The 22478-nt window shown below is 46.7% G+C and overlaps 1 protein-coding gene across 2 annotated transcripts in view; it reads left to right on the top strand.

The window, feature by feature from the left end:
- Positions 1 to 22478, top strand: part of LOC138491713 (cysteinyl leukotriene receptor 2-like) — a 108282-nt gene that overhangs the window by 24421 nt on the left and 61383 nt on the right. The window contains exon 2 of one of the 2 annotated variants that reach the window (XM_069618394.1): positions 21730 to 21839. The exons of the other annotated variant lie outside the window; for it this stretch is intronic. The gene's annotated coding sequence lies outside the window, so the exon portion shown is untranslated. The remainder of the gene's footprint in view (positions 1 to 21729; positions 21840 to 22478) is intronic. 2 annotated transcript variants of the gene reach the window in all.

Here is a 22478-nt window from a genome sequence, read left to right as displayed (position 1 = left end):
CGCACACCCTGAGCACCTGATTGGACAATCCCCACAGTCCGATTTCCATTGGCCAGCATGGTGAGAAGCGCAGAATGTTGCACGTACGCTTTCCCAAGTACCACGAGGGCCACGCCCTAGTAAAGCAGGAGGAGTCCTTCTTCCTATTGCCGCCCTTTCCTGTAGCCCTTTCCTGTAACGCACACCCTGAGCACCTGATTGAACAATCCCCTCTGTACCATTTCCATTGGCCAGCATAGTGAGTGTTAGGCAGAAACCTGTGCAGTTCCCTTGGGGAACACTGCAAAAGATTTAAGACTACAGGTAAAGCAGTAAACCCCTTTGGTAGCAGTCTGTACCACCCAGATTTACCTGGTAGCTGTGGCTGAGCAGTCAGACTTCTCTCAAGAAGAGTTAGGCAGTATGCAAAGTATACACAATATGTACCAAAACACAATAGCACAAGCAAACACTGACCAGAGCTTGGTTTCAAAAGTATATAGTTATTTATTTAAAATACACATAAGTTAAAAACACTCTAGCAAAATATAGTAAACACTTCAAACACAGTTGTAATGAAAGTAGATTCAATCCTTTCTCCTATCTAGACAACTCTAGGTTAACACCACTTAATTAAAACAGAGGTGAGTGCTTAACGTTAGATGACACTCTAGTAGTTTCCAAGAAAGGGAGAGAAAAAGCAGAAATGGGTTAAACACACCACTCTAAGGTCCAGAACACTTGCAATAGGCTCAAAGAAGCACAAAGTCACAGGTGAGCAAAAGTCACTAGGCAGGGCCCACTCTTAGAGTAGCCGGAGCGAAAATGTGCCCAAGATCACACTGTTAGTTAGAGATTCAAAGTCTTGCAAGGAGTCAAAAAGAGTTTAGAGTGGCTCAGAAAGTTTAGCCAAAGTGTCCCAGGCACTCCCAGGTTCGAAAGCCGGGGACTAAATCTACCCCGTACAGTCGGTGGCAAGGGAAGCCAGGCGGAACACAGTACCTTAAGCGGAAAGGATCCTCCAGCGGGGGCAGTTGTTCCAGGCAGCGACAGCAAGGCTCGACGTCGGTCAGGGGAGAAGAATATCTCGCTGAAGAGCAGAAGAGAAAGGTCGTAGCACTGCCCGGGAAGAAACCAGCCGCGGAGTCCTCCGGTTAAAGGGTTGGTACCGACTTTCGCGGTATGGGGGTAAAGTGTGGTATTCCGGATGCCGGGGTGCTTGGCACAGGCAAGGCGGCCACGAGATACCTCAAAGGACGGAAAGAAGGCGAAAACTGGTTGTCCCCACCAGTCAAGGGAAGGAGCCACTCCGTTAAGAGTTCTCCTCGGTCGTCGGGAAAAAGTGGTGAGACGGTTCAGCAGGGCTCCACCGGGTGGTGTCGTCGAAGCAGGTCGGCTCAGCTCTTCCCTCGTCGGATTCTTGGTCCTGTGGCGACTTCTGAAGTCCCAGTCCCCAAAGCCCTGCTTTTATGCAGCAAACCCCCATTCACCCAGCCTAGCTGTCACTCAAACATGCTAAGTGGTGAGCCGGGCGGCTCACCACTTGGGCCAATCAGGACGGAGTGCGACTTGAGTTACCAAGGTAACTCAGTCCAGGGTGCCTAAATCCCCCTCCACCCCTCCTAAGTACCCCAGACAGAGTGGCACCACTTTGGAGGGCTTCTGTGGAGAAGCCCGCCAAAAGTGGAACAAAGGGCTCCACTTTGGGTCAGAGTTACAGAGGCGAACACCAACGCCATTTTTGAATCAAGTTTTGGCAAAAAGTCCCAACCGGAGTTATAAAAATAAATATATAAACCGGCGGTATGTTTAAGGCTACCGTAAATAAATAATTAAATGTGTTAGCCTAAAACAATGGGAAATCCCATAGGGAAATATTCGCGGTCGAATATAAAAAGTAGTTTCCACTGCCACCAGCCAAAACTCGATCAGGGGGGACGGAGACGTGCCCCCTCGACTAACAGACCCTGGGGCAATCGAATTGCCCCAGCCAGTACGTCCACAATATGATGGTTTGTACTGGTTCTGTTCAGGATTCAAGACTAGCAAAGTCTTTGGTGACTTTACATGCCCTGGGAGACAGTAGTCAGTCCTAGGGTATGGAGTCTATGTTGGGGAGTCCCTAGGACACCCCTGGGTCACGGCACAGAGGGTGCTGTGTGACCCACATCACAAAAATACATGAGGCCCTATGGAGTAAAAGACCCCATAGCCCATTCAACACAAGGTTTAACCAAGAAAACACACTTCAACATGTCCAAGAGTGAGGGTAAAAGAGTCTCACTCTTGGCAGGAGAAAAAAATTAAACCCCAGAAATCCAGCAAAGCTGCTGGGGGACTCACTAGGTAGGGAAATTCAGCCTAAACAGAGAATTCTCCCTAACACTCGCCCCCCCCAGACTAAGGGACAGGAGGATTTAATCCACTCCTGGATGAACCTCATACCTCTAGTCGATGATATACATCCTAGAGAGTCCATCAGCATTTTGATGGTGACACCCTGACCTGTGCTCAATGGTGAAATCAAACCCTTGCAGGCAGATTGACCATCTCAATAGTTTTGGATTTTCCCCTTTCATTTGCATTAACCATCTCAAGGGTTGGTGGTCAGTCTGAATAACAAAAGTAGAACCATACAAGTATGGCCTAAACTTCTTCAGTGCCCACACAATAGCAAAGCATTCTCTTTCGATAGTTGCCCACCTTGTCTCAGGATCCTTCAGTTTCCTACTGATGAAGCAAATGGGGTGCTCCCTACCCTTCTCATCCAGTTGGCTTAGAACTGCACCTATACCTACATTGGAAGCATCAGTTTGTACAATGAAAGGTTGGTGGTAGTCAGGAGCTCTCAATACTGGAGCCTGGCAAAGAGCTCTCTTCAGTTTTTCAAAGGCCTGATTGCACTCCTCATTCCATTTTACCTTTTTAGGGAATTTGGGAGAGGAGATTACATTCAGTGGAGAAGCTATGGTCCCATAGTTCTCAATGAAATTCCTGTAATACCCAGTGAGGCCTAGAAAAGCTCTCACTTGGGTTTGAGTAGTTGGTGTTGTCCAATTTTGCACAGCTTCAATCTTGCTGGGCAAAGGCCTTATTTCTCCACCTCCTACCTCATGTCCAAGGTAGACCACTTTACTTTGACCAATCTGGCACTTACTGGCTTTGATTGTCAAATGGGCCTGTTCCAGAGCCTGCAACACATGTCCTAGGTGGTTCACATGTTCTTCCCAGGAGTGGCTGAAGACTGCAATGTCATCCAAGTATGCCATGCAGAAATCTTCCATCCCAGCCAGAACTTGGTTCACCATCCTTTGGAATGTGGCAGGTGCATTTTTCAGTCCAAAAGGCATGACCTTAAACTGGTACAAGCCAACTGGGGTTGAAAATGCAGTTTTCTCCTTGGCATGGTCTGTCAGGGCTATTTGCCAATAGCCTGACGTCAGGTCAAATGTGCTGAGGTACTTGGCTGCACCAAGTTTATCCACCAACTCATCTGTCCTGGGCAAAGGGTGGGCATCAGTCTTGGTGACTGCATTTAGAGCTCTATAGTCCACACAGAATCTCAAGTCTTTGGATCCTGCCTTTGGTACTAACACAACTGGGCTAGACCATGGACTAGTAGAGGGCTCTATTACCCCGAGGTCAAGCATCTTCTTGACCTCTCCTTTGATGTGGGTTCTGATATGTTCTGACATTCTGTATCCTCTGCTTTTGACTGGCAGACAGTCACCAGTGAGTATCTCATGCTGGCCCCAAGGGGTCAAGCCTGGTGACAGTGAGAACAGGGAGGCAAACTGATTTAACATAGATTTGCACTCCTCTTGTTGCTCAGGTGTCAGGTCTGAAGAGAGATTGACTCCTTCAACTTTTTCATCTAAAGGTACACCTCTGAGGAGATCAGGGAGAGATTCACTCTCTTCCTCCTCTGCAGCTGAAGCTAGGAGCAAGGCTCCTACATCAGGTCTGGAGATGTATGCTTTTAGTCGGTTGGTGTGGAAGACTCTAGGAGCTTCCCTGGGTCTGCCCAGATCCACCAGATAGTTGACCTCTCCAAGTTTTCCCACAACCTTGAAGGGTCCCATCCATTTGTCTTGCAAGGCCCTCTGCCTTGTTGGGAGCATAACTAGAACTAGCTGGTCTTGAGTAAACTCAACCATGTTAGCCTTCTGGTCGTGCCAATGTTTGACCAGGGCTTGACCAGCTTTCAAGTTGTCACTTGCTTCTGCCATCATGTGTGACATTCTCCTCCGGAGACCTATCACATAGTCAGTCACTCTGACTGGCTTGAGGGGAGGAGCACCTTCCAATCCCTCCTTAATCAGGGCCAATGGACCTCTGACTGGATGGCCATAGAGAAGCTCAAAGGGAGAATAACCTACTCCCTCCTGAGGGACTTCTCTATAAGCAAAGAGAAGGCATGGCAGTAGAAGGTCCCACTTTTTCTTAAGGGGTTCTTCCAAAGCACCTATCATGCTCTTCATGGTTCTGTTAAACCTTTCAACCAACCCGTTTGTCTGAGGGTGGTAGGCGGTTGAGAACTTGTAGGTAACTCCACAGGTTTTCCACATGGCCTTCATGTAGTGGGACATAAAGTTTGACCCCCTGTCAGAGATTACCTCCTTAGGAAACCCAACCCTGGTAAAAATACCAAGGAGGGCCTTAGCCAGAGCCGGAGCTGTAACAGTCCTCATAGGAATGGCCTCAGGGTATCTAGTAGCATGGTCTACTACAACAAGGATAAACCTGTTGCCTGAGGAGGTTGGAGGATCAAGGGGACCAACAATGTCAATCCCTACCCTCTCAAATGGGACTCCCACAACTGGGAGAGGCACTAAAGGTGCCACATTCTTGGAACCAACCTTACCAGAAGTCTGGCAGGTATGGCAGCTCTTACAATATCTATCTACTTCAGCCCCCATCTTTGGCCAATAAAAGTAGAGTGAGAGCCTTTCCTTGGTCTTCTTGAAACTCAAGTGGCCAGCCAAAGGTATCTCATGGGCTAGTTGTAAGAACTGTTGTCTGTTTTCTTGTGGGACTACAAGGCGTTTGTAGTCTCCAGGTTCAGACTCAGTGGGTTCACTGTAGAAGAGGCCATCTTCCCAGTGCAACCTATACTTCCCAGGCTCTTGCCCATCAGCTTGAGAAGCTGCCTGGTGGCGGAGACCTTCCAGAGTTGGACATTCTCTTTGCCCCTTACGAAAAGCTGCCCTGCTAGGCCCACCTTCTGCCAGTAAAGACTGCAGTTCAGGATGGTCCTCAGGGTCCAAATCTCCAATAAGGTTGGGGCCTCCTTCTAGCTCTTCCTCAGAGTCTAGCTCAACCACACAGGGTTGTACCTCCCTCTCAGCCTCAGCTGGAGGGGGAGTTACAGGTGTAACTTTGGACAACCTAGGGGAAGTCCTTGTTGGAAGCACTGGAGTGCTTGCTGCTGGCTTTGTCCTAGGAGTCTTGGGTTGCCCCTTTGCTCCTGATCTGGTAGTTACTGCAGTAAGTTGCTCCAGTGGTAGAGGAGTGATTTCTGTCATCATCTCCTGAGATAACCCTCTCAGGGTTTTCTCCCTTGCAGGTTTTGTGAGTTCCTGAAACCTTTTGCTAGGAGGTCTGGGGGTATGAGATACAACTCCAAGAGCTTTGAGGTCATTACCCAACAGAACCCTACCTGGCACTTCACATTGTACACTGACAGGTATTTTTACAGCCATATCATTACATTGGATGAGAACTGGTAACTGGGGACACATCTGCACAGGCCCACCAGCTAACTTGGTGAGGCATTTGGGTGCCTTAGCAACATCCTCTGCCTTGAAAAATGATTCATCCACCACAGTTATGCTGGCTCCAGTGTCCCTAATGGCAGGAGTCTCCTGACCATTCACCTGGACACTGTCCTTATAATACTCTTTAGTATTATCTGGGATAGAGTTATAGACATCTAAATTCTGTTGCTCCCACAACCCCAGAGAGACTAAAGAAACACTAGCTGAGACTCCAGTGGGTTCATCAGCTAGTAATAGAAAGTTTCCACTTGCCATATGTACTTCCTCTTCTGGAGCGAAGGCTAAGGAGGCAAGCTGGACCCCTGAAGGTTTACCCTTACATCTGGGATCTCCTTTCACATGGTCAGTAGCCTTACAAACAAAGCATGAGCCAAAGGCTCGCTGGAATGGAGGCTTGTTCTGACCTCCTTCTGGTCTGGGACCAGAAGGTACACTAGCCTGATTTGGTTTCCCTTGTGGCTTACCCTTATAGTTTTGTTTGGGGCCCTCTTTGGAATTTGTAGTATTAGAATTCTCTTTGGAGTCCTTCTTAGACTGTTTTTCCCCATCCTTCTTCTGAGTTACCCCAGAATCCTTGTGAGTGGCCCTGTTGGCAACCCACAAGTCAGCAGCCTTAGCTAGTTTCCGGGAATCTAATTCCCTGGAATCAGCCAAGTGTTGTCTGAGCTCAGGAGAGCAGGCATCATAAATAGTCTCCAACATAAACAAATTCTTCATACCTTCATAAGTGTTCACCTTGTAACCCTTAATCCATCCCTCTAAGTTTTTCAAACATTCATTCACCCAGGTAGCCCAAGGGGTACCATCATGCTTTTTGAGGCTCCTAAACCTCTTAAGATACTGGGAAGGGGTCTTCCCAAACCTAGCTATCAAAGCTAGTTTCACACATTCATAGTCCTTCCTATCCTCCTCCCCCATCTCCATTACCACATCAGTTGCAACAGGGGGAAGCCTAGAGAACAACCAGGTGAGTAAGTCATTTCCTGTGATGTTCTGGAGCCCATGATTATATTCAAACAGAGACAACCAATCCAACACATCCAACTTAGGCTCATACATACCAACCAATTCTTTAGGCATCCGGGGTCTTTTAGGACTGGAACTTCTAGAGGAGCCAGAGAGAGAAACATTCTCAACAGATAATTTCTTCATTTCTAAGTCATACTTGAGCTCCATTTCCCTTAGCCTTAGTTCTTTGTCAGTTTGAGCATTAAGTTTCTTATACTCCAATTCTAGCTTCATTTTCTCCAGTTCAAAGTACTGAGGACTAAATGTGGGACCTGGTAAAGGTCCAGTAGGCACAGCAGGTAGAGCAGGCAGAGGCCTAGGGGGGGCAGTTACAACAGCCTCACCCTCCTCTTCTGACTCTTCCTCAGAAACATCAACATTTTGCTCCATGTTAACTTCAACACTGTCATCTACAGTTGCTGGAGTGGTAGGTTCCTCTGAACCATCACCCAGACTTTGGTTAGCTAACAATCTTTCAATCAGCTCCATTTTCTTGCCCTTAGTCAGGAGATCCTTATGTTTACAGAGCACTCTTAAACAATCAGCAGTTTTGGCTGCAAGGGACTCTTGACTATAGCTTTCTATAACTGACATGTTAGAGGTTTTACTTTTTCAGTGCTAAGCTTTGTGGTTAGTTGCACTAAGGTATCTAAAGCACAATAAAATGTATACTCAATACAAATCCCACCGCTGTACACCAGTGTTAGGCAGAAACCTGTGCAGTTCCCTTGGGGAACACTGCAAAAGATTTAAGACTACAGGTAAAGCAGTAAACCCCTTTGGTAGCAGTCTGTACCACCCAGATTTACCTGGTAGCTGTGGCTGAGCAGTCAGACTTCTCTCAAGAAGAGTTAGGCAGTATGCAAAGTATACACAATATGTACCAAAACACAATAGCACAAGCAAACACTGACCAGAGCTTGGTTTCAAAAGTATATAGTTATTTATTTAAAATACACATAAGTTAAAAACACTCTAGCAAAATATAGTAAACACTTCAAACACAGTTGTAATGAAAGTAGATTCAATCCTTTCTCCTATCTAGACAACTCTAGGTTAACACCACTTAATTAAAACAGAGGTGAGTGCTTAACGTTAGATGACACTCTAGTAGTTTCCAAGAAAGGGAGAGAAAAAGCAGAAATGGGTTAAACACACCACTCTAAGGTCCAGAACACTTGCAATAGGCTCAAAGAAGCACAAAGTCACAGGTGAGCAAAAGTCACTAGGCAGGGCCCACTCTTAGAGTAGCCGGAGCGAAAATGTGCCCAAGATCACACTGTTAGTTAGAGATTCAAAGTCTTGCAAGGAGTCAAAAAGAGTTTAGAGTGGCTCAGAAAGTTTAGCCAAAGTGTCCCAGGCACTCCCAGGTTCGAAAGCCGGGGACTAAATCTACCCCGTACAGTCGGTGGCAAGGGAAGCCAGGCGGAACACAGTACCTTAAGCGGAAAGGATCCTCCAGCGGGGGCAGTTGTTCCAGGCAGCGACAGCAAGGCTCGACGTCGGTCAGGGGAGAAGAATATCTCGCTGAAGAGCAGAAGAGAAAGGTCGTAGCACTGCCCGGGAAGAAACCAGCCGCGGAGTCCTCCGGTTAAAGGGTTGGTACCGACTTTCGCGGTATGGGGGTAAAGTGTGGTATTCCGGATGCCGGGGTGCTTGGCACAGGCAAGGCGGCCACGAGATACCTCAAAGGACGGAAAGAAGGCGAAAACTGGTTGTCCCCACCAGTCAAGGGAAGGAGCCACTCCGTTAAGAGTTCTCCTCGGTCGTCGGGAAAAAGTGGTGAGACGGTTCAGCAGGGCTCCACCGGGTGGTGTCGTCGAAGCAGGTCGGCTCAGCTCTTCCCTCGTCGGATTCTTGGTCCTGTGGCGACTTCTGAAGTCCCAGTCCCCAAAGCCCTGCTTTTATGCAGCAAACCCCCATTCACCCAGCCTAGCTGTCACTCAAACATGCTAAGTGGTGAGCCGGGCGGCTCACCACTTGGGCCAATCAGGACGGAGTGCGACTTGAGTTACCAAGGTAACTCAGTCCAGGGTGCCTAAATCCCCCTCCACCCCTCCTAAGTACCCCAGACAGAGTGGCACCACTTTGGAGGGCTTCTGTGGAGAAGCCCGCCAAAAGTGGAACAAAGGGCTCCACTTTGGGTCAGAGTTACAGAGGCGAACACCAACGCCATTTTTGAATCAAGTTTTGGCAAAAAGTCCCAACCGGAGTTATAAAAATAAATATATAAACCGGCGGTATGTTTAAGGCTACCGTAAATAAATAATTAAATGTGTTAGCCTAAAACAATGGGAAATCCCATAGGGAAATATTCGCGGTCGAATATAAAAAGTAGTTTCCACTGCCACCAGCCAAAACTCGATCAGGGGGGACGGAGACGTGCCCCCTCGACTAACAGACCCTGGGGCAATCGAATTGCCCCAGCCAGTACGTCCACAATATGATGGTTTGTACTGGTTCTGTTCAGGATTCAAGACTAGCAAAGTCTTTGGTGACTTTACATGCCCTGGGAGACAGTAGTCAGTCCTAGGGTATGGAGTCTATGTTGGGGAGTCCCTAGGACACCCCTGGGTCACGGCACAGAGGGTGCTGTGTGACCCACATCACAAAAATACATGAGGCCCTATGGAGTAAAAGACCCCATAGCCCATTCAACACAAGGTTTAACCAAGAAAACACACTTCAACATGTCCAAGAGTGAGGGTAAAAGAGTCTCACTCTTGGCAGGAGAAAAAAATTAAACCCCAGAAATCCAGCAAAGCTGCTGGGGGACTCACTAGGTAGGGAAATTCAGCCTAAACAGAGAATTCTCCCTAACAGTGAGAAGCGCAGAATGTCGCACACGCGCTTCTCCAAATACCGTCCAGGAGCATTGTCCCATACTCTTTGTGGTGCTATGGATGAGAAACGCACCTTGGCAGTGGGAAAAAGCCTCTTCACTAGATTTAGCAACCTCTTCAGTCGACGGAACAAACCTAAACAAGCCATGTAACCCATATGCATGCCGCCGTAGTGGATTACGATGACATTCGCAGTAGCAAAACTGGCCAGGTCTTTGAAAAGTGCATGCATGTCGGCGAAACTGCAGTCGTACACAGCTTTCCACAATGCGCCCGCTCCTTCACAACCGAAATTGCCATCAAAGTGTCTTTCCAGGGCATACTTGTGCAGATCTATCACAAAGGCATCACCCAAAGTCAAGACATGTCAGCCAGCCTCACTACGCACAGTAATGTATGTCAGTATGGCCGCCCCTTCCTGTGAACCAAACCCACAGTACCTAATTGGATAATCCCCAAAGTCCCATGTCTATTGGCTAGCATGTTGAGAAGCGAACATTGTGGCATGTGTGCTTCCCAAAGTACCGCAAGGGCTGCACCCCAGTAAAGCAGGAGCAGTCCTTCTTCCCTTTATTTATTTATTTATTTGCATTTGTTAAGCGCACTTGCAGCCCATGAGGCATCGAGGCGCTGTTACAGAGGAAACACAGATTAAGATTAGATTTTTTCTTTGTCTTAGTTACGTATTTATAACGCGCTTAAACACTCGGAGGTTTCTAAGCGCGGACCCGGGGATCGAACCAGTTGTTGCTTTGTGTCGTGTTGCTTCCAAGACGCGCACGCTGCCGCTGTGCTATCCTCCCTTGCCACTATCTTTTGTCCACCACTACCTCATTGGGTACAGGTAAATAGGCACACACGATTCCTCCAAAGCCATCCAAGACGTTAGCATTTAACACTGTCAGTTCTGCACAACACTTCATAGGTACCGTCACAAAATCTGCCTGCAAGTGTCCTATCACTCGGAAGCACGTGCAGTAGAAAGTTCAGTAAAATATTGCACGATATGTGCATCCACATGCCTCCACATGCGCACCCAGCACCATAAACTGGAGGTATGAAAACCTTTTCTGCAGTATGTTTACCATTGTGTTATGAGTGCTTCTGCACACAGTATCTGCCAGTGAGCGTCCATTACGGTCTTTAAAAGCATACCATCTTTTTTTCCCATCCCCTACCATCAAGTGGCACTTCAGTGGTATGTTATTGCAATGTTTTCATTTACCCATATCATACATTGTAATTTCGAAACAGGAGCTCTCTACTTTCCTTCTGGCAATGCTACAAAATGTTTTCCCCACTAACCCATCTCCTACATAAATTGTGAAGTTACGCCACCAAAAGCAGCACTCCATGTATCTTACCAACCTAAAACAAGTTTCCAAAGGTCACTGTCTGCACAGCTGTGCTTCTGGCTGACCTGCGCTATTGCAACAGGCTCTTTTTAAATCTGCCCGCTTCTACTCTCTGCCCTCTGCAATGCATCCAGAAGAGTACTGCACGACTTGGGATGATATCTCCTCTGCACTGAAATGTCTGCAATAGCTCCCAGTGGCTGCAAAGAATAAGGTTGAAACCCCTCTGCATTATGCACAAGGCCTTCAGGGTCCTGGGACCTCAATAAATTCAACTCTCACTTACTATATATCTCCATGCTCGCGTTCTTCCCTCATCCGCCTCCAACTCCCTCAGCGTCAATCGCTTCTGCAATCAACCAGTTGGTGGTACAAAAAAAATTCCGGCTGCGGTCTCCCTCTGCAACAGCCTCTCTGCCTCCCTGAAACTTGAGGAGAACCATTGTCGGTTCCGGGTGCACCTCAAAGCCTTTCTCATTGAATCTGCTTCTTGTCCTCCTCTCCCCAGCTGACTGCCTGGCGCAAACTGATTCTGCACTGCTTACCTGGTGACTCTGTGATGTCGGGCCCATGCCATGTCCCCCTGCCAGGTGAACTTCGGCACTGCCTTTCTATCAAATCCCACACTTGGGGACTGTTTTCTGTATCCCTAACAGTTCCTGCACCACCTGATGTGTGCACTTATCCTTGCACTTGGCACAATCTGCCCGTATTTTTCCTTATTGTCATATTTTCTTCTACCCATGTACTGCACCTTCCCCTCACCGCACCCATGCACTTGGGCGATGTAAGTCACGCCTGGCCTAGTAGGTTTGTTGTCTCTGTCTCTCCTCTGTTCCCCCATTCCTTGGCTTGTTGCGCTTTGCTAAACGTGTGTATAGGGGCATTACACATGCCATACCAATTGCACATCATATCATACGTAGAATACATTCATAACAGTAGGATGCCACCCACTTACCTTGTACACTGCATAGGTTTTTTTTGTCCGCAGTACCCCACTTACTGCACACTTTTCAAAAATTATAGCTCCCAAACAGCACTGTATTCAGTTACGAACTTCAAAAAAGTACATACAGTTCATGCATACACCCAGGATGCCTGGCCATTACCTTGCCCACTTCCACCATAGTCTTCTGCACTTCTTTGTACAAAGAGACCTTCCATAACCCTTTTTGCGTACACACCACAACCACAAACCTCATTGAGGAGTGTCTTTCACTCCACAGCCCCATTTCCATGGCTCCCATCCTGAAAAAGGCAGGATGCGGCATATGTAATCCTGAAAGTACAGCGTAATCTGCAGAGTTTTCATGCTAGGAGGGGGGCAGGGATTGGGAAACAGGGTAGGCGATTGGGTCTTTAGTGTACCCTCTGAAAAGGTTTCATTTTTTCTTTGTTTTTGTGCTTTTTACGTGTTTTGTTTTTGTTTTTAACGTGCTTGCTAATCACCTTTTTTGTACTTTCTCTTTTTATGCCTTTCTGTTTGCTTCTCCTCCTTCATTTTTTTACCGAATTAAGGGCAACACTTTGTGCACAGTGTACAAGACAATGGTAGTGCCAACGGCGGTCAAATAAATGCCTGTTGCATGAAAGCAGTGTACGTTTTAGAATTCATGCTCTCATAGTGGGTGGACAACATGCCATCAGGGAACATAAATACAGACATGCTTCTGGTCATAAGACACCTTCCGAGCTGTGGCTGGCAGCAAATTACAATGGCATGGTCCCAAACTCCTTTTGAGGGAATGGGTGCGAAAATGACCTTGGCAGTGGGAAAAATCCACATCACTGCCATCATCAACTTCTTCAGGTGACGGGGCAAACGTCCATATGACATGTAACCCAAATGTAGACCTCCATAATGCACCACAACTACTTGACCAGTAACGATGGAGGCCACATATCTGCAAAGGTGAACCATCCCACCAATACTGCACGCATGGAGACTGGCCCACAAACCGTCCACTACTTCCAACTGGAAATTAGCAGCAATGCCTCTTTGCACAGCATACCTGTACACATATTGTACACATGTATCACCCATGATCAGCACTGTGCGTCTCTCCATGTCCACCAACCTCATTACACACAGGGTATTGGGAGAAAGTAGTACCACCCCTTTCTGTGAATCACACCTTCGAGAAATGATTACATATTGCCCACAGTTCCATTGGTATGCCCACCATGCTGCAAATGGCAGGATGTGGTTGTGCACTTTCTCCGCTACAGCGATGCCTGCACCCAGTAAAGCAGGGGCAGTCCTCCACCCCTCTCCACTGTTCTTCTTCCCGCACTAGTTCATTCAGGATTGTGAAATATTCACACATACATGCACCAATCATGGGCAAGAAGTCTGCAGTCAACACTAAAATTTCTGTACAGCACTCCATATTTACTGTTCAACATTCCGAGTACACGTCACATGTGCTTCCAAAGCACCTTCAATACAAAGGTGTGGGAAAAAAACACAATGTCAGCATCCAAAATCGTCCAGAGCGGCACAGATCACGCCTTTCACCATGCACAGAAGAGTTTACTGCTTGCTGACACCCATCACAACACAATGGAGCCATGCATGAGAACATGTGGCCCTAAACCACAATCCACAAAAGTAACATAGCCAGCGGCACTTCTACCCAACCCCAGCACCATAACACAGTGATGCATGGAAACATGTCACAGTTAGCAGATTCCACAAACATGCCACTGCCTCCGCCACCCCTACCCACTTCTATGCACAAAGTATTATGTCACTGGCATCCAAACCGCACAATCTTCACAACATTGGGCCTACTCCCAGGAAGCTGCACAAACCAGAATGTCCAAGCACATCGCACATTGACTTCAACCCTACCCTCTTGTATACTGACAGTGTTCCAATATTGCATCCAGAGGGCACACTGCAATATCTTTCATTGCACAATCTGCAGCCAAACACCGAAAACCATAGGATGTTCCAACAATGACTGCACCCATGGAACCAACAATGTATGCATGTCAGCGCACTTCTGGTGCTCTATGAAGAGTAACATTTATCCACAACCGTTCTGTGAAGGTGACCATCCTCTGAGAGATGCAGTCAAAACTGCATTGCTGCAGTGGGTGTGGTGAAGGCCTTGGCTTTCGGGTGCATGGCCCACGGCCTACGGCCTTTGGCCATGCACCTGATAGTCTAAGCCGTGGCCACACCCACTGCAACGTAATGCAGCCATGCATGGCAACATGTCCTTAAGTACCACAATCCACACACATACTACAGCCACCGGCCCTCCTACCCAAGCTCGGCACCGTCATATGGCTATGCATAGAAAGATTCTGCTTTTACCAGAATCTACAAACACAACACAGCCTCCGGTGCCCCTACCCACTTTCATTCACATACAATGGTGTTACTGCCAACCAACCAACAGTATTTGCATGTCAGCTGACTTTTGGTGCCCTATCAAGTGTACAATGTGCTCCACAACCATTCTGTAAAGGTGAGGAGTCTGTGACAGATTCAGTGTAAACTGCATTGCTGTGGGGGTGTATGGGCAAGGCCTAGACTATTGGGTGCATGGCCTATGGCCTATGGTCTTTGGCCATGTACCCAATAGTCTAGGCCTTGCACACACCCACCACAACATAATGCAGGCATGCATATCATCATGTGCTCATGTACCACACTGCACACACATACCACAGCCACCGCCCCTATTACCAAACCCCCACACCATAATACAGCTATTCATGGAAACATAAAACAGCCCCTGGCACCCATACCCACTTTAATTCACATAGTACGTCTCCCAGCTCTCTATTCAGTATAGAAAAGCAATACGTCATACTGCAGTACAGAAGTCACCACGCGCAATGGACACTACGCAATCCGATGAGATATGCAGTTTAGTCTGTCTCCACAGTTCACTCCACTAGCTGCAGCCATGGATTAAACACTGTAGGATGTGCTAAGGAGCACCGCACCCATGCAATCAACCATCCATGCAATGCTGACATACCACACACAGAAGGGAACAATGTGAAACCTGCTTCCAACCACAGCACATAGTTGTCGCTGCAAGGCCTCCATCCTTGCAACACACTGCAGTACATTGGTATGTTATAATGTGCAAGTCATGTGCACTGCACTCCCCTTCTGCAAATGAGCTCCCAGCAGTCACCACCGAAATAGGTCTGCTCACCAGCTATCGTGCAGCACACATGGGAGGCAGCTGTGCAGAGACCTGTGATGTGACCCTGTACGCAAGGACACTGCAGGCACATCAACCTCTTCGTCCACCTAATGACTTATCTCAGTTGATTCACTTCTCCCTCCCCCACCCTTTCCATCCCTTCTTCCCACCACCACATGGCGTAATACATGTTTTGCAATGCACTCCCTGTCTGCTATTCATGTACCACCAGGCAGCACGTTATGAGGTTGCAGCACGAGCTATTGTGCCGTAATGAAGGCTACCTGCATTCACCACACATGGTTGGGGCCTGTGCAGGGACCGGTGCATTGGCGCAGTATGCACGGATACTGCAGGCACACCACTGTCTTCGTCCACCTAATAATCACACATCTCTGAAGAAGCTCTTCTCTCTCCCCCACCCTTTCAATCCCCTCTTCCCACCACCACAACATGCCATACATTATGTTTGTCAGTCCCTTTCGGCAGCACACCCTCCGATACACCATGGCAGCGTTTCCCAAAAAGCTTTGACGCACAGCACGCTTCTCTCCAGACAACCTTCAGACGCGTCGAAATTTCGTCGACAGCACGGCGTACTGCAAGCCAATGAGCCTGCTGTCCGCGGAGCAAACAGGGAAATGGGGCTGCGGAGCGGAGCCAGATATCACTAATTTTTTAGACGTACATTTCAGTTCTTTGAAACAAAAGTACTGGTCGGATTTCCACCAAACACGCAACAGCACGCTTTCTGACCCAAGTCCCCACTCCTGCCAAACATTTGGTGCAAATCCATCCAGCCGTTCGGCCTGTGGCCGTGCGCAAAGGTTTTCCCCATTAAGTCTAAGAAAAAAAAATGTTTTGGGACCCTCCCTATAACTTTGCCCCCATGCACAAAAGCTCACCCATCTTGGCGAAAAAATTCAGAGTGGGCCATGTACTTTATTTGCAAACTTTGGTGAGGATTCCTCCAGGGGGAACGAAGTTATAAGTCGCTAAAAAAGTGGTCTTCCTATGGGTTTAGCAGCTTAACCATAACTACACGCCTGCTACCACGGGCTGTGTAATTACAGGGCCTGCAGCAGTGGCCCTGTAGTTATGGTTAAGTTACTCAACTCATAGAAAGAGGACTTTTTGTGCGGCTTATAAATTCGTCCCCACTGGAATTCGCAAAATTTTCAAAAAAATGTTTATGACCCCCCTCAGAATGGTCCTGTGAAGTTTGGTGTGGCTTTGTCAAGAGGGGGCAAAGTTATAGAGGGGTCACAACATTTTTACAATCCTCATAGACACAATGGAAAGATTTTTTTGCTCGCGCCTACAACCCAAACCGCTGGACGGATTTTCACCAAACATGCACCATGAGTGGCGGCCTAGTCCTGAAAGCATGCTTTTGTAAATTTGGTGTGGATCTATCTAGAAGTTCTTTTTTTTTAAATGGCCCAAAAATAGGTATAACAAAATGTGTGATATCTGTGTTCGGTCTGCAAACCCATTTCCTGATTGACAGTTCGCAGACACCCCTGGGCCAATCAGGGGGCAGCTCGATGTCTGCGGACATCAAAAATGCATGCTGATTGGATGTTGAATAACGCGAGGTGCGTCACAAATTTGGAAGTTGCGCTGTTGGATCTGCGGATATCACGGCTGACCGCAGACACTGCGGTGAGCAAAACATCTAGAAAAATATATTTAGGATTAGTTTGTGACCAAACAAAGAGGGTCTGGAGAGAGTGGGGGAGTGGAAAAAAAAATGATAGGCGCTGTTTTTATAGGTGAATAAAAGTGTTGCAGGTGCCGCTGAGTCCACAGTCATCTTTACTGTACGCGGACTACATTGGGAGCAGGGCGGTTCAGGGTAAGTCTTGTTATTTGAAGGTGTATTTTATGTGTTTGTTATATGCTTTAATTGTATTGTGGTGGTTGTGGCCAATGTAGGTAGAGGGGCTACCCTGTCCAACAGCAACGGAGCACACTGTGGTAGTCCACAGACCCACAGTTGCCATCTTGGATTTTTAAGGATGTTTGGCATGGAAAGAGGATATTGGGGGACTAGCCAATCAGGTCTTTAGGAGGAGTTGAAGTTTAAAGGAGTACAAGGTAGGTAGTGTTTTCTTGGTTGTGTGTAGTAAAGATGGCTATGAAGAAGCAGAATGTGTGGATGGTGGGACATTCTTGGATCCATCCATTAAAAGGGTTTACACAGAATCTCATGGCTTATCTGCTACTATTGGATTGGGCAAAGTGGTAGTTTAGTGGTATGCAGATTGTGGCTTAAACTGGGTAACTCTATTACCATTCTTTGAAAGTATGGCTCCCTTTAAATGTCCAGATATTATTCTACATAGTGGAGGCAACAGTTTGGGCTATTTGACAGCACCATCTTTGTAGTTTGCTATGAAGAATATGTCCAGAAGTCTAATCGAACTGTTTCCCGCTGTGAAGATAATTCTTCTGAAATTAATCAATTTAGTCGAGGCGAGGAGGTAAGGTGGGGGAAGTAAGGCAGGGAAGGGGCACCAACCACAGATATAGAAGGGTAGGTGGACAGGGGAAGATGTTGGGCATGCCTTAAATCTAAGGTCGGTGGCCTTGTTTCTTGTGCTTCTTGACCGCAGCCTCAAAAGCACTCAGAGCGTTGTGTCGAAGTACTAACAGAGTATTGTGACCCTCGAAAGTAAGGGTCAACAGAGTTCTGTATGGCCTGCGAGGCATCCGGTGGGATCCTCTGCCCCACAGGAGTACCCTGTGTGGTGGCAGGAGTGGTTGAGGAAGATGGGGTAGAGGAATAAACCTACTTCTCCCTGAGAAAGGAACAGCCTTTCTCAGAGTACCCGGGTGATTGGAGCAAGTGTGGTATCGCATGAAGGTGTCCGAAAAGTGTACAGCCTGGGTTGTCTGCGACTGAGTACGACCATGCACTCAATGCATTGAATCTTGGCAGCCCAGGCTGAGGGTATCAGGTAATAATATCCCTATATATATGGTCGCTGTATATAATGTCGCCGGGAAAAGGTCATGGCGACATTACATAGGTGACCATATATTTATAGAGACAGGGGTAGCAGGGGTTGCGGGGGGGGTTCCCTGCTCCTCATAAAAAAAAAAGATTTGGGGGTTGCACGGGTGTCCCCCGCATGTTCCACGTAATAATGTCTCCACAAAAAATGGCAATTTTTCAGCAATTTCTTTGCATGGGGATATTTTTGAGGGGACATTACTTGGAACCCTGCATGAGGGTAGACAGAAGCTGGGCTGATTGGGTGTGGGAGGTGAGGAGCACCAAGGATCCATAAGGCCCCGGACACCAATCACAGCAACTATGGGAATAGCAGAGAAAAGAAGAAGGGAAGGAGGAGGTAACGAGGAAAGTCTTGAAGAGCTTCCAGAAATTCAAGAAAGTCCTGCCACCTACCTTCTGTTTAGCAAAACACTTTACACACCAAGAGTTGGTGCCAGAGGAACGTAGTGGTCTAGACGGAGAGTATTTAGTAAGATAAAGTTGAACATAGTGTGTGATGAAAAGGATGGGGTATTAGAATGGGAAATAGAACTGGGAGAGTTTGGAATTTCAATAAAAACATTAGGGAGGGAGATAGGTTTCACCAAAGTGTCTTTATTTTAAGTTTTGTGATTTTGATTAGGGTGATTGCTGAGGGAAGGGGGACAGGTACAATTAGGAGAGTGATAATCAACATTTATAATAACATGATTTTTAACATAATTTAAAATTTATTTAAAGTCATTGATAATTTCATCCAATTTTGAAGACAAGATAATTATTTCATTCTGTATAGTTGGGGTTGAGGTTGTATTAATGATTTTTGGGATTCTGAATAATTAATTGTGGTGTCGTTTTTCCATGTAAACTATGTATTATAGGGAAAGAAGAAATGATTTCAATTAGCTCTCCATAAATTAGATTTTTTTCTTTACATTGAAAGATATATTCTAGTTTACCATCAGAGATTTCATCTTCACTCATTTCTTCTTTGGGAAAGTTTTCTTCTAGCTGCTGAACTGTGTTTGCTATTTCTGTCAAAATAAGAAATGGTGATATTTGCTTGTGAGAAATGTTTATATAATGAATGGCAATAATATCATTGGTTGCTTAACTTATAGAAAGTGTACTTTTTGGGCATCTTACAACTTTGGCACAGTTCCTCGAATGGTCACAGAGAGGCGCATGCTGATTGGATGTTTGAAAGAGGTGCGTCATAATTTTAGAACGGTTGCCATATTGGATGGGTGGATCATGGCCTTTGTCGGCGGATAGCACAGTGAGGAAAAGAAGTCTGGAAAATATATTTGGGGTTATTTTGTGGATGAAAGAGGACTTGGAAAGGGTGGGGGACTGGAATCAAGTTGATATAGAGCTAGTGATATAGGTGAAAAAAAGCTGTGCAGGTGCTGCTGTGTGTATCGTTAATTTTTCTTTCCACAGATGTTATTGGGATTGGGGGTTGCAGGTGGTCTGGATGAGTATTGGTATTTGAAGGTGTATTGTACATACGTGTTATATGGTTTAATTTGATTGTGGGGGTTGTGGCCAGTGGCCAGATTCTACGGCCATGCCCCCAAGAATCTGGCCACTGGCCACATACACTATAATAATTTGTGTATAGTTATTATAGGTACTATAGGGGGAGGATACCATATTTGTAATATGGTAGAGTGATATAATACAACTGTAGGACAATTGAGGATAGTGCTCCTCGATCGCTCCTCCGCCGTTGGCATGGTCAACCATTCTATCCTTATTAAACGGCTACCTTTGGCATCATGGCCCGGGCACTGGACTGGCTGAACTGTTTCCTCACTAAACGCCCTTTCCAGCAACAACTGGCCCATTTCTCCTCCACCACCTCTCTCTCTACCAGCAGCGTCCCATAGGGTTTTATCCTATTGCCCTGGCTCTTCAATATCTATCTCGTCCCTCTAGCTTATCTGATCTCCTCCTTCTCGCCTCATTTTCAGTGTTATGTTGATGACACACAGCTTTCCTTGAAACCTCCCTTTACTACTTCATGCTCCCGGTCATTTATCCCTGATTGTATGACCGCCATCCAGGCATTGTGTGTGGCTAACGCTCTCTGTCCCGATGCCAGTAAGATGGTGATACTTCTTATTGGGACACCTGTGCTCTGTTTCCATCCTACCCTTTTGCCACACTCCTTGGGCCCTCTAACCTCACCATCCTGTGAGGCCAAAAACCTTGGAGTCATCCTTGACTCCTCTTTCTCCTTCACTCCTTACATCTTGGACATTGTCAAGAAGGCCCACTTTTAGTTTCACCTCCTTACAGGTATTCTACTTTTCCACACCTCCGCCCAGAAGCTCAACATCTGTACAGCCCTGGTCCTGTCTAGGCTGGACTACTGCAATAGTTTCTTCCTCAGCCTTTGTTCCCTATGCCCTCTTCAGCCAATCCAAAATTGGCCTCAATCCTAGAGATTGTATCTATGGAGCCCTTAAATCTCTACACTGGCTCCTGATGGCTACAAGGATGAAATTGAAGACCCTCTTTCTCTCCATAAATACTCCACTGCTAGAGCACTCCACTCCTCCAATTCTCTGATTGTCAAACAGTTCTCCAAACAGAGAGTCGGAGGCAGGTTTCTCTCTTCAGCTGGTGACTCCCTTTGGAACAGCCTTTCTGCTCCTCTCAGACTTGAGCCGGATTTCCTTAATTTCTGGACATTTCTCAAAAACGCTTTGTCTTTCCATTTGTCCCTTCCCTGCTAACTTATAACACTGCCAAAGAGACTGGTGACCTGGTCCCTCCTAAACCTCACAGGTTCCACACCATATACCTAGTTGAAACCAGTACCCCCCGCCCTTTCAGCACTGCCCTTGCAGGCGTACCGCCTGTTGGCTGTTCACCCCACCCAGCGGCGTCACACTTTGCCATCCCTTGGCACTTCTATTCCTGGTTGCCATCAGCACTTGTGTATCCCTACTCCCACTTCTATTCTGAATATGTGCATTTATAGCAGCACTGTGTAAAATTATTTTGCATAAGAAAGGGAAATGCAGGTACACAAGATTTCTAGAATATTGTTAAGTGGCAGTTGGTGTGTGGAAGTTTAATATGTAGATAGGGTTACGTGTAGAGTTTTTAGAAGGGATTGGTGGATGGATGTGTGACTGTTTGAAAGCAGACAATGAGGGAGGGTTACAAAGATTAAAGGATAAAGAGTAGAAAGGCTGTCCTGTGTGGTGTGCATGTGCCATCCAGGTCTTTTAATGATGCTCGGCCCGGAAAGTGGACTGCAGAGACCATGTATAGTCATAAAGGTCCAGGCTTATTGTATACTACAGAAAAGTATTTTTGACAGAAAATTGTTTCTGTCCTTTTTTGATTTCTCTGGTATACAATTATCCATTACTGCGATTAGCATAGTACAAAATTCTAATGGAAATGTTGGAGAATCTTATTGATTCTAACTACTTTATTGAGAAATGTAAAGCTGATAGAATCTATAAGATACATGTTTTAGTTCTTTTTTTTCAATGTGAACAGTGTGTCCAAAAGGAAACTTTTTTGGGTGTTTTTTGATGCTGTATTTTTAATTGTTTTTTATTTTTACAGGAAAGGCCAGGAAGTAGGGTAGGAGAGGGAAATGACGGAAAGGGGCACCAACCACAGATATGGAGGGGCAGGTGGACAGGGGAAGATGTTGGGCATGCTTTAAATCTAAGGTAAGGACCAGTGTTTCTCATGCTCGATTGATTACAGCCTCGAAAGTACTTCAAAACTGCTCCCCTCGGCAGAGAGGTGTGTTGCAGTATTTACAGAGTACCGTTGTCTTGGAAATATATGGATCAACAGCCTCTTTTATGGCTTGCAAGGTAGCTGGTGGGAAGATATCCTACTACTTCTTGAGAAAGGAAGAGCCATTCTCAGAGTACCTGGGAGGTATGAGGGGGTGTGGTGGTGGATGGGCATGATACCAAAAAAGTACTTCTCATGCTGTCCATGACTTAGTATGATTTCACAATCAATGCATTCAACATGGGTAGCCCAAGCATTTGGTACCCCTCGTACGGTCTTAAAGAACCACCACACCCTTCTCTCTGGGTGCTAGAGGTAGGCATTTCCTCTATCTCATTTTCCTGGTCCTCTTGAACCTCCTCTGCATCATTGCGCTTTTTCCCTTGTGCAGGCCCTCCAGCTGGTGGTGGTAGTGTTGTTGGTGGTGGCTCCTGGGAAGGAGGGATGGCCATGGCTGATGCCATTTGTTAAGTTAAATAGCAGATGTACTAATACTCTTCCAAGCAGGTGCTTTATCCTGGATTGCAGATGAAAAATGAGTAAGAATAGGTATAGGAGCTGGGCAA

This window comes from Ambystoma mexicanum, chromosome 10 (assembly GCF_040938575.1).
Source record: "Ambystoma mexicanum isolate Mex_15411 chromosome 10, UKY_AmexF1_1, whole genome shotgun sequence".
Taxonomy (NCBI): Eukaryota; Metazoa; Chordata; class Amphibia; order Caudata; family Ambystomatidae; genus Ambystoma; species Ambystoma mexicanum.
The sequence above is the reverse complement of the archived record's forward strand: the minus strand, read 5'-3'. Positions and strand labels throughout refer to the sequence as shown.